This window comes from Coregonus lavaretus (assembly GCF_964263955.1).
Source record: "Coregonus lavaretus genome assembly, chromosome: 11".
Classification (NCBI taxonomy): Eukaryota; Metazoa; Chordata; class Actinopteri; order Salmoniformes; family Salmonidae; genus Coregonus; species Coregonus lavaretus.
This window is the reverse complement of record NC_139998.1, coordinates 45,533,578-45,547,045: the sequence shown is the minus strand read 5'-3', so window position 1 is coordinate 45,547,045 and position 13,468 is coordinate 45,533,578. Positions and strand designations below refer to the sequence as shown.

General features: G+C 45.4%; 1 protein-coding gene across 1 annotated transcript in view; it reads left to right on the top strand.

Moving 5' to 3' along the window:
* Positions 1 to 1,443: 1,443 nt before the first annotated feature.
* LOC311136799 (KN motif and ankyrin repeat domain-containing protein 3-like) overlaps positions 1,444 to 13,468 on the top strand; it is a 38,080-nt gene continuing 26,055 nt past the window's right edge. The window contains exon 1 of the mRNA XM_084171079.1: positions 1,444 to 1,546. The gene's annotated coding sequence lies outside the window, so the exon portion shown is untranslated. The remainder of the gene's footprint in view (positions 1,547 to 13,468) is intronic.

Sequence of the window (13,468 nt, the reverse complement as noted above, 5' to 3'; positions counted from 1 at the left end):
GCAATGAACAATAAAATACTAACTGCTGTCTGGAAAACATAACATCTGTAATAGCTGTTTCTGTTTGTAATTTAAAAAAACTGCTGGTCAGCAGAAAGGAACAGCTACAAGTACAAGAATGATGCTCATAACAAATCTAACTGTTGTTTCTCATGTTCCTGGATTCTGCTGTACATAAACACATGCATGCTCGCGCGTACACACACACACACACTATACTGACCAGGGATTATAGGAATGCTAAATATTAAGGTGACATTCCCCTTCCAACATCTTTGCATTCTAACGCGGGAAGTATTTCAATCGCTTTTATCCTAAACACTCCTGCCCTCCACGTGCTTTCTACGCGCACATGCACCACTTACCTCATTACATTACCTCACATTGGGGACATTCCTGTGAATGTATTGTGTGAATGGTGGTTTCTACAGTGTTATATTGTATATCTGTATTGATGTGATGTCTATCTGTATCGACGTTGATCTGATGATGTTTTTGTTCTGAGCCAACACACCAAGATAAATTCCTAGTAACGTTTGTTGCATGGCTGTAAAGTTTCCTGATTCTGATTCAATGTCCTATTACAGTCACCTCAAAATGACTTGTAATAGGGCAGAGATCCTATGAATGCTTTGAAGTTAACACAATTGATTAACATGGAATAAAAACATCATGCAAAAGTAATTCATAGCAACAAAACCTTACTGTTCAGTGTATTATTCTTTATTATGAAGGCATGATCGTTCTAAATAGATAATTCTATTGAGCAGAACATATTAATCCTATTCATGGCAAATCAAGGCAATATCCTTTCCTATGCAGTCTTTCCAATGTGTTCTGATTCACATTGGTATTTGACCAGATACCTGTATATTTTTCTTTTTTTATATATACAGTTATCACAAGCTAACGTAATGGCAAAACATTCCACTATGCACTAAATAGCTTGAAGGGAAACATGAACACATCTTTGTTCAAATAAATAAAGTATATTTTACACTTCAGAGACTACATTTTAAACTTTCGCCATTTTTATCAAACTTACAAAGAAGATTTGTTGGCAAAACAATAATAGCTTACGTTCTTTTTCTAAAAATAAATAGTTTTCTTATTGATATCTGGCACTAGTCTAGGCCAACTACAACATGACAAAAAATGTTTTGCCCAATTATGACTCAATACTTTTTGCCACAAACCCACTTTTTAGATATTGTGATAAATATGCAACGTTTATTTTAATTTTTTGAAACGTATTCAAAAAGGCTTTATATTATGGCAATAACATGATAATAAGTACCATCAGTCACTTCCACTGAGGTATAAAAAACTTCCCACCCTTTCTATCTCCTACTTCTTCTATTGGCCACACATCCCCTAGCACCGATTGGATGATTCGCCTGTCTATCATTGACTCATAAACCTTTTGAAGAGTGGAAAAGCGCAAGGGGTGGCATGTTTTTCCTTCCTCCCTAACTTTATTACCAAGAATGCCCGGAGAAATTATAGTGAAATTTGAAAGAAAGCCTTAGAAAGTCTACTATTTAAGGTAAGACACTCATTTCAGTGATACATTATTGCATGCACTACATATTCCTCGAACGATAGTCTATCAAGGGGGCTCAACATTTGCGTAAAAGCAAAGGGTACAGGTAAAGTTGCCGCTCTATCAACCGTATGGAACCATGCCTTGATTGATTTCCATCTCTTTTCCTTTTTACGTAGGCCTACATAACATATTGTGTGCGTTTTTGATTTAGTGCATTGAAACTAGTGTTCAGATAGTTGTGGGTGTTACCGACCCATACGAAGACCATCATATCCCTACGTACATTTTTCTGTAACCAACTGTATTCTGAAAAATCTGTAGCGAACAATCTTCCAGAGTTGAAAACATGGAACTATACGGTTATATTTGTGTATGTCATGACCAATCATGTATATACAAATAATTGGTCATAAAGTTGTGCATTTATTTAGCTCACTGTTCAGAGACAGCACATGAACAGCCACAATTAATATCCTATGTGTGCATAAAGACAGTATCGTCATGTCCACCAATAGCCCCATTTGAGCAAAACTGGGCTAGTCCAAGAACAGCTGTTTGAATTTAACTAAAATGTATTATACATTTTCAGAGTGAGTATAGTCCTGAGAAGAGAGAGAAATTGACATACCCCATGCAAGATAACTGTTAAAGTATTACTTCATAGATTTATAGGCTACTGAATGCATAGAATGGTGTTATAAAGCTGTTATGAAGGTGTTAAAGGAGGCTGGATGTCTGTTGATTAGTGACATTAGATTTAGACAAGTACATTTGAGATTATAATCCACCCAGGAAGTCAAATAACCTTTTCTCCCCCAAGCAAAACATATTTGGAGTTTTAGCTAAACAAAGTCATCATCAAACAATAAGACATGACATGGTATGAAAATACTCCATTGTCAGTTAACTGCCCCACACCCCTGAGCACATCCCCCATTAGGGCAACAGTCTGTGGTGCAGTATGAAAATGTATGCACTCACTAACTGTAAATCGCTCTGGATAAGAGCATCTGCTAAATTACTAAAATGTAAATGTAAAAAAATGTGCTGGCAATTGTATTCACTCTATGGAGGACAAGGAAGTTGTGTCTTGCCTCACAATAACACACATAATCACATTGTGATATGGGGATTACTAAATGAATCACAGCTTCGTGGAATTGGCATGTTGTGATCAGTTGATTTTCAAATGGTGGGGTGAGTTGTACCCCAGACATGGCTTATCCAGACTGTAATTCATCCACTTGATTGCTAACCATCCCCATGTTGTCTGTCATGTGATTCTATGATTTAAACTGGCTTATTGCCAGTCGGATTCATTGAACCATTGTTTTGTAACTTCCATATGCGTTCATTGTGAATTCACGTTGTGAACTATCAGGCTTTCTTTGAAATGTTAATTGTAAGATGACAAAATGTTGTTCATCTACAAGAACATACTGGTTCATTACATTTGACATTTTAGTCATTTAGCAGACGCTCTTATCCAGAGCGACTTACAGTTAGTGAGTACATACATTTTCATACTTTTTCATACTGGCCCCCCGTGGGAATCGAACCCACAACCCTGGCGTTGCAAACGCCATGCTCTACCAACTGAGCTACATGGGACCTATGATTCATGTTCATGATGTATATTTCTAAATCTGTTTGTTTATATTTTAAATGGAACATAAACCATTGATGCAGGCTAGTTCATTTCTTCAACAATATACAGATAAACATAATTAACAATTTCACAGACATATGGGAACTGGTTATGTGGGAAATAAATGATCCAAGCTAAGGTTGGATGTAAGACAGAATTAATCATATTTGAGCAGCAAATATCTGTCCAAACAAGAGGCCTCTACTGTACATAGGATAAATGCATTGACTTGTTGTGCCGTTACAGTAGCCTCCAGGGTTAAAATATAAGTGTATTTTTTTCTGTTGTCTCTTAGAATATGCAAACAGTTTTATGTGACAAGTTTTAGAGTGTAAGTATTTATGTTTAAGCATGTTTAAGCATGAATTCACTGCCTCCACATTTTTCCACCATCAAGTAAATGCTTTTCAAACTGTTATTGAAAGCAATATTTCCTCCTGAGATCTATTTGAACATTTTAGTAAAATGTCATATTTAACCTTTGTTGTTGTAAGTAAGTATCTATACTAAACAGCTTCATAACAATGTGAACATCCTCCTATCCAAGACAATATTAATGGTTAAAAGTCTCTGTTTTTGGTAAGTTGGCAGTTGGATGTTTAACCAAAACGCAATGTGGAAAGAAAACAAAAAAGTGGGTTTAAAGGCTTTAATAAGAGATGAAATTGCCCTTCTCAGATTGACAGCAGCTAAAGCACTTGCTCATGCCCGCTGTCAACCCCTTTGAGGATCAGTGACTGATGTCTTGTTCTGCTATATATATCTTGAGATTCATTGTAGCAAATCACAACAATTACGCGTGTTAGATGTTAATGTGTTAAGCTTTCAACAACATGGATGAGCTCACAGAGGGGATATGGTCAGGTCCTGCAACTGTACACTTGGGTATGACTTACAGTGTCCGTCAAAAATAGAAGCACCATAAATGTTGTGGTGGCAGTGAAACTGTCTGATGCTGAGGACATTCTCAGCGTCTAGCAAAACGAGAAAAATTGTATTATATTCTGTAATATATAGGACTATATTCCCCAACCTTGATGCCATCATGGTAAATGTTTTGTTTTCTTCTCTACCTGTTCCCTTTACCTTTCATTCACCTTGAATATCCAATCTGCAGAGAGATTTGTTCATTGTTTGATTGAGTTAGACTATTGACTTATTCATTCAAGGCTACTTGAGGTTTGACCGTCCCTGAATACTAGCAGTACAATCAGCTCCTTTGATCAAGGCCTTCTGTGGCTTTGATGTCTACATCCCCATGGTTAAGTTGGCTCCATCTCCCATAGAGAGGTCTTTCTTTTGCATCTCCATCATTCACTACAGCGGCCATATTGTTAATTGTTGATGATGCAAATGGGTCCAATATTCCACAGAAGAAGGCCTCCACTTGGCTGTTTCTGACATTGGAGGAGTTAGCATTTGGTGAATTGTTCCTACAAGCTATTGATATTTAAGCTAGAGCTCCAAAAACAAGTTTATCTAGGTACAAACCAGATGAATTACAGGGGTTAGTAGTAATAAACACAACTGAATTGCAGAAGGCCACGTTGAGATAAAAAAGTGAATAATGAAAAGGTAATAGGAACTCTAGCTCTGACCAATAGGGAGATATGTACATATAAATGGTTAATTTCTCTTAGAAAGTTCAAGCATTTCTCAGGCAGCAATTAGCATAAAGTGTTAGTGTGTAATAGTAGAGGCATTCAACCATAAGTAGCATGCAACCCTACTTTGAAAATGGAAGTTGGCACTTTCCGTATTCAGACATGTTTTCTTATTGTAGTGGGTTTCTAATTTGCACCCCTAAAGAAAAAATTAGATTGTTAGAAGTTACATTTAGAGTTTGTGAAGAAACATTTCTATTGTCAGCGTCTGGGTGCAGTGGGGAAACGGAATCAGGCGCAGGACACAGAACTGAGAATAAATGGCTTTACTTGACTCCAAGTAAACACAGCAAACCCTCCACGCAGGGAAGAGCAAAAACAACAGCTCAACAGACGACGTAACAAAGAACAATCACGCACACACTCAGGAGGGAAAACAGAGGTAATATAGGGAAACTAATAAGCCTAATGAGTAACAGGTGTGAACAATACAGACATAACTAGTGAGACACATAAACATCGATCGGTGGCAGCTAGTACTCCGGTGACAACGACCGCCGAAGCCTGCCCGAACGAGGAGGAGGGGCAGCCTCGGCCGTATCCGTGACAGTACCCCCCCCCCCCCCCCCCCCGACGCGCGGCTCCAGCCGTGCGTCGACACCGGCCTCGGGGACGGCCAGGAGGACGCGGAGCAGGGCGAGTCGGATGGCGACGATGGAACTCCCTTAACAAGGAGGGTTCGAGGATGGCCCTCTTGGGAACCCAGCTCCGTTCCTCCGGACCATACCCCTCCCACTCCACGAGATACTGCAGGCCTCCAACCCGACGCCTCGAATCCATGATGGAACGGACCGAGTACGCCGGTGCCCCCTCAATGTCCAATGGGGGCGGAGGAACCTCCCGCACCTCGGACTCCTGGAGCGGACCAGCTACCACCGGCCTGAGGAGAGACACATGGAACGAGGGGTTAATACGGTAATCAGGGGTGAGCTGTAACCTATAACAAACCTCGTTCAACCTCCTCAGGACTTTAAAGGGCCCCACAAACCGCAGACCCAGCTTCCGGCAGGGCAGGCGAAGGGGCAGGTTTCGGGTCGAGAGCCAGACCCGGTCCCCCGGTGCATAAACCGGAGCCTCACTGCGGTGGCGGTCGGTACTCGCCTTCTTTCTCCTAATCGCCCTTTGCAGGCGTACATGGGCAGCGTTCCATGTCTCCTCCGAGCGCCGAAACCATTCATCCACCGCAGGAGCCTCGATCTGGCTCTGATGCCACGGTGCCAGGACCGGCTGGTAACCTAATACACACTGAAAGGGAGACAGGTCAGTGGAGGAGTGGCGGAGGGAATTTTGTGCCATTTCTGCCCAGGGGATGTAAACTGACCAATCCCCCTGCCGGTCCTGGCAATACGACCTCAGAAACCTACCCACATCCTGGTTTACTCTTTCCACCTGCCCATTACTCTCGGGGTGAAAACCTGAGGTCAGGCTGACCGAGACCCCCAGATGGTCCATAAAAGCCTTCCAGACCCTCGATGTGAACTGGGGACCCCGATCAGACACTATATCCTCAGGCACCCCGTAGTGCCCGGAAGACGTGTGTGAACAGGGCCTCTGCGGTCTGTAGGGCAGTAGGGAGACTGGGCAAAGGAATGAGACGACAGGACTTAGAAAACCGATCCACAACGACCAGGATCGTGGTGTTACCCTGTGACGGAGGAAGATCTGTAACAAAGTCCACCGATAGGTGTGACCACGGCCGCTGTAGAACGGGGAGAGGTTGTAATTTACCTCTGGGCAGGTGTCTAGGTGCCTTGCACTGAGCGCACACCGAACAGGAAGAAACATAAACCCTCACGTCCTGAGCTAAAGTGGGCCACCAGTACTTCCCACTAAGACAGCGCACTGTCCGACCAATGCCAGGATGGCCAGAAGAAGGTGACGTGTGAGGCCAATAAATCAAACGATAGCGAACCTCGGACGGAACGTACGCACGATCCACTGGACACTGGGGGGGAGTGGGCTCCGTGCGTAACGCTCGCTCGATGTCCGCGTCAACCTCCCATACCACCGGCGCCACCAGACAAGAAGCCGGAAGTATGGGAGTAGGCTCCCTGGTCCGATCCTCTGAGTCATATAGCCGGGACAGAGCATCTGCCTTAACATTCTGGGAACCTGGACTATACGATAGGGTGAACACAAAACGCGTGAAAAACATGGCCCACCTTGCCTGACGAGGATTCAGTCTCCTCGCTGCCCGAATGTACTCCAGGTTTACCAGAATGCTAAGGCAGATGCTCTGTCCCGGCTATATGATAATAATAATAATAATATGCCATTTAGCAGACGCTTTTATCCAAAGCGACTTACAGTCATGTGTGCATACATTTTTACGTATGGGTGGTCCCGGTTCGGTGCGCCTGCAGTGGTCAGCGGAGGCGAACAGGGCTTTTGGTCAGCTGAAGGCGCTGTTCACCACGGCTCCCGTGCTGGCTCATCCGGATCCGTCCTTGCAATTCATAGTCGAGGTGGACGCGTCCGAGGTGGGGATAGGAGCTGTACTGTCTCAGCGCTCGGGTACGCCTCCCAAACTCCGCCCCTGTGCTTTCTTCGGAGTACATTCGGACGGAACGTACGCACGATCCACTGGACACTGGGGGGAGTGGGCTCCGTGCGTAACGCTCGCTCGATGTCCGCGTCAACCTCCCATACCAATGGGCAGGTGGAAATATGACACAGAGTATCGGACCAGGGAGCCTACTCCCATACTTCCGGCTTCTTGTCTGGTGGCGCCGGTGGTATGGGAGGTTGACGCGGACATCGAGCGAGCGTTACGCACGGAGCCCACTCCCCCCAGTGTCCAGTGGATCGTGCGTACGTTCCGTCCGAATGTACTCCGTCCGAATGTACTCAGTCAAAATGAGAAAAGGGTGTTTAGCCCCCTCAAGCCAATGTCTCCACACCTTAAGAGCTTTCACAACAGCTAACAGCTCCCGATCCCCCACGTCGTAGTTTTGCTCCGCCGGGCTGAGCTTCTTCGAGAAGAAAGCACAGGGGCGGAGTTTGGGAGGCGTACCCGAGCGCTGAGACAGTACAGCTCCTATCCCCACCTCGGACGCGTCCACCTCGACTATGAATTGCAAGGACGGATCCGGATGAGCCAGCACGGGAGCCGTGGTGAACAGCGCCTTCAGCTGACCAAAAGCCCTGTTCGCCTCCGCTGACCACTGCAGGCGCACCGAACCGCCCTTTAGCAAAGAGGTTATGGGAGCTGCTACCTGGCCAAAGCCCCGGATAAATCTCTGGTAGTAGTTGGCAAAACCCAAAAATCGCTGCACCTCCTTTACCGTGGTAGGAGTCGGCCAATTACGCACGGCTGAAATGCGGTCACACTCCATCTCGACCCCTGACTCTGACAAGCGGTATCCTAAGAAGGAGACGGACTGTCTGAAGAACAGACATTTCTCAGCCTTAACGTACAGGTCTTGCTCCAACAGTCTACCAAGCACCTTGCGCACCAGGGTCACATGCTCGTCGCGTGTAGCGGAGTATATGAGAATATCATCTATATACACCACTACACCCTGTCCATGCAGGTCCCTGAAAATCTCATCGACAAAGGATTGAAAGACTGAGGGAGCATTCATCAACCCATACGGCATGACGAGGTACTCATAGTGACCAGAGGTGGTACTAAATGCCGTCTTCCACTCGTCCCCCTCCCGGATACGGATCAGATTGTACGCGCTCCTGAGGTCCAATTTTGTGAAGTAGCGTGCCCCGTGCAATGACTCCGTCATACTAGCAATGAGAGGAAGAGGATAGCTGTATTTTACGGTTATCTGATTTAGACCTCGATAGTCAATGCACGGGCGTAAACCTCCATCCTTTTTCTTCACAAAAAAGAAACTCGAGGAGGCAGGGGAAGTGGAGGGCCGAATGTATCTCTGTCCCAGAGATTCGGTGACATATGTCTCCATAGCCACCGTCTCCTCCTGTGACAGAGGATACACATTACTCCTGGGAAGTGCAGCACCCTCACGGAGATCTATCGTACAATCCCCTCGTCGATGGGGTGGTAATTGAGTCGCCTTCCTTTTACAGAAGGCGAGAGCCAAATCGGAATATTCTGAGGGAATGTACATTGGGGAGACATGGTTTGGACTCTTCACCGTGGTTGCCCCTAAGGAAACACCTACACACCTTCCCGAGCACTGAGGTGACCATCCCTTAAGAGCCCTCTGTTGCCACAAAATACTTGGGTCATGGGTGGCTAGCCAGGGAAGGCCCAGCACCACGGGAAACGCAGGGGTATCAATAAGGAAGAGACTAATTCTCTCCTCATGACCCCCCTGTGTCTCCATCCGAAGTGGAGCTGTGACCTCCCTAACCATACCTGACCCTAATGGGCGACTATCTAGGGCACGTATGGGGAAGGGCACATCTAACGGCAATATAGCAATCCCTAATCTATGCGCAACCAATCTGTCCATGAAATTCCCAGCTGCGCCGGAATCTACGAGCGCCCTATGCTGGGAATGTGGGGAAAACTCAGGGAAAATAACATTAATCATCATGTGAGCAACAGGGAGCTCTGGGTGAGTTGGGTGCCTACTCACCTGGGATGATCCCCCAGAACCCTGCCTGCTGCCTCGATTCCATGAGGGTCTTCTCCTGCACCGGCCCGCAGTGTGTCCTCTGCGGCCACAGTTGGTGCAGGAGACCACCCCCTTGCTCGGTCTCTCCGCATCAGCACTTCCAAGCTCTATAGGTGTGGACTCGGAAGTGCTGGGGGATGGACTGGACGGACCCTGATCTGGACGTCCGCGGGTAGCCAACAGGTTATCCAGCCGGATCGATAAATCTACCAGCTGGTCCAGGTTAAGATTAGTGTCCCTGCAGGCCAGCTCCCGACGAACGTCCTCCCGTAGACTGCATCGGTAGTGATCAATCAGGGCCCTCTCGTTCCATCCCGCGCTGGCTGCCAGTGTCCTGAAATCCAGGGCGTATTCCTGTGCGCTCCTCATTCCCTGGCTGAGGTGAAACAGACGCTACCCCGCCACTCTCCCCTCAGGCGGATGATCCAATACTGCCCGGAAATGGCGGGTAAAGTCCTCATAACGAACGGACTCAGCGTCTATTCCACCCCACTCCGCGTTGGCCCATTCCAGGGCTCTGCCCGACAGACAGGAGATGAGGGCGGACACGCTCTCGTATCCCGAGGGAGCTGGGTGGATGGTGGCCAGGTAAAGTTCCACCTGGAGCAGGAAACCCTTACACCCGGTAGCTGTCCCATCGTATTCCCTTGGGAGCGAGAGCCGAAGACCACTGGACCCAGGGGTAGAGGATCTGGATGGAAGAGAAATCGGCGAAGGAGGTGTAGAAAACCCAACCCTCTCCCATCGATCCATGGTGTGGATCACTTGATCCAGAGCCGAACCTAGTCGCTGCAGCATGGTCGCGTGCTGGTGGATGCGTTCCTCCACCGAAGCGCTGGGATCGGGCGTGCCTGCTGACTCCATAACGGGTGCGTGATTCTGTCAGCGTCTGGGTGCAGTGGGGAAACGGAATCAGGCGCAGGACACAGAACTGAGAATAAATGGCTTTACTTGACTCCAAGTAAACACAGCAAACCCTCCACGCAGGGAAGAGCAAAAACAACAGCTCAACAGACGACGTAACAAAGAACAGTCACGCACACACTCAGGAGGGAAAACAGAGGTAATATAGGGAAACGAATAAGCCTAATGAGTAACAGGTGTGAACAATACAGACAGAACTAGTGAGACACAGAAACATCGATCGGTGGCAGCTAGTACTCCGGTGACGACGACCGCCGAAGCCTGCCCGAACGAGGAGGAGGGGCAGCCTCGGCCGTATCTGTGACATCTATGTTCCTTCTCCAGTTGCACTCGGCCAACTTGGAGATTGACACACCATTCTAAAAAAGGACTGGTTGTCCTGGAGAGAACATTTTATTTAAATGAGTAGGAACATACTGCTTAATGGGCTTTCATTATAATGAATCTATCTTGGATATTATATTGAGTCCCTACACTATATACAGTGTGTGAGAAATGCAGAATAAAAAGTTTTGCTAAAAATACCCATGTCAACTCTCTAACAAGGTCTGGGGAGAGAGCCTATTTACTAATTGAATCTAGTGCCTTGAGATGCTGTTTATTCCCACGTAAAGTGCAATCAGCTGCTTCTAACAATTTACCCAAGGCCACTTTTGGAAACACTTAAAGGGATAATTCGGAATTTTGGCAATGAGGCCGTTTATCTACTTCCTCAGAGTCAGATGAACTCGTGGATGCCATTTTTAGGTCTCCGAGTGCTGTTTGAAGGAAGTTGCTAACTAGCACTAGCGCAATTGCTAACTAGCTTTAGCGCAATGGCTGGCAGTCTATGGGTATCTGCTAGCATGCTAGCAGATACCCATACTAGCAGAAACCCATAGACTTCCAGTCATTGCACTAATGCTAGTTAGCGTTGGCTTGCGAAACTACCTCGTAACTTCCTTCATACTGGACACATAAAAATAGTATCTACAAGTTCATCTGACTCTGGGGAGTCGGATAAAGGTCCTAGATAAAGGTCCTCATTGCCAAAATCCCAAAGTATCCCTTTAATGCATGTCATAACTCTATAGTTGCTGATGTTCAGTTGGTTTAATTAATTTACATTATTCACAGTGAAAGATCTGTTTGACACTGAGAAGTAAGCTATCACTCAGTTCTCATAGTTTGTTTCATGGAATATACTTTCTGTATTGCCCTGTAGTTAGTGTTGTGTTATATCTCTATTTTGGCAATGTCCTTTGGGAAAAAGAGTCTCATCAACACACAGACAGAGCTCCAATCACATTTACAAATGAGGTGAATTGGAGCTCTACTTATCTGAAACCTTAACCTTCACAATTTCACAGAGTGAAAATTGCAATTGCGCATGAACATTTGATATGCATTTCTTCATCCAAAGCCAACTTTTAAGTGTCTTGTAATAAGTAATATGTATTATGTCATATTACATGTAATATGATTGAACTTAATGGTTTACCTTAAATGTATAACAACACATTGACGTTAACTAAGTAAAAGTATTGTGTCTGGATATACAGTATGATTCTCAGCTTTACTTTGAGGTCTTGGTCTTGGATCTGGAGAAGATAAGGTTTTCCCACAGATCAGCTGTCCCTATTGTCCTCCATAAACTTGAAATAAAGATGTTGGTGAATAAGTGTAATTTGCACCAGTAAAGGAAATAACTGACTAATAAACAGGTTTTGGAGTGTGGTTTTAGACAACTGCGGATAGCTGACATCTGGTCTTTTTACTGGAGGTATGAAAATCAAACATCTGGAGGCTTGAATTGCTACTGTTGTGAAGAAGGCAAATGGTTCAGTCTCACCTTTGCCTCTGTAAACCAGTATCTTTTCAGTTTGGAAGTTTCAGAAATCTACCGATTATGCTGATCTGCAGTTACTCAGCGATTTGAGCAAATAATTATGCTCTTGGAATGGTGGATTGTCAGATAATAGCTTTTGTCTCTAAAGGGTTGATTTAACATTTTATAGTACCAGTTCTGGGTGTTGCTTCTGGGACCTTTGCACCCCACTTAAGAAAAAAAACATGGAGAAACCCTGGTCTCACTAAAGCCATTTACTGGAATTCAATGTGACTGACAGCTATAGGCATCAGACCTTAAACGTACTGCTACAGTGACCAATGGAAAAGTAGTATAATTGGGGAAAATGTATTTGTAAGACCTGCTTTGTTTCTGGGTGGGACAGTTTGTTCATAGGGAATCAGTGTTCCTCAGTGGGTTTTGACTGGGTCTGACCTACATGTGTTTGATATGCTGCATGCAGCACCTAGGCTTGCCAAATGGGTCAATAAGATAATTTTTCCGGAGACCAAGACATTAGGCTATGTTTTTAGTGCATCATTTGTTGGACCATTCCAAGTCCAGTCAAGTCATTTTCTCAGTTGACAATATAACAGTTTGAAAATAAACAATTTGAAAAAGTAAAGTAGTTAATTCAATCTCAGTACTGTAACTTGGGTTGAAGTTGAACAGTTAGATGTCGCAGAACCATGGCACTCATTTTTATTTGATCCACTTTCTCCCCAGTGACATTACAGACAGTACATGCCAGAATATCTCACCATTTCTGTTTTCCACTAAGGCCTATATGAGGACACTTGCTGAGAAGCTAGACCTTCAGACCATTTTAGAAAGAGCTCGGGCAGTACATTGAGACCATTGTGAAATCTGCATGCAAATAACTCCACTTTGAGTGTGGTGCTTGGAGCCAACATGGTGTCTGGGTGTGAAGACAAGGTCCTGTCAGACTGGGTTTTGTACTTGGCCTCCCGAACCCCACCCAAACCCACGGACTTCCCCAATGCCTGATTGAATTCACTTTGTGACATTTTGAACCCAGTGGGGAGAGAGGGGGAGAGTGAGGGGGAACGGGAATGGGAGATTGAACAAGGACACCTCATAAAACTGTTGCGATTAGTAATGCCTCATTGTGGGGCTTGAATGTGACTGTGTTTGGATGAGAATCGGGGGGGGGGGGGGGGGGGGGGGGGGTCTAGAAGCGTATTTAAGACTGTAAGGGCTGAAGCCTAACTTTGGACTGTAATGTGTATCTCGAAATCCCTC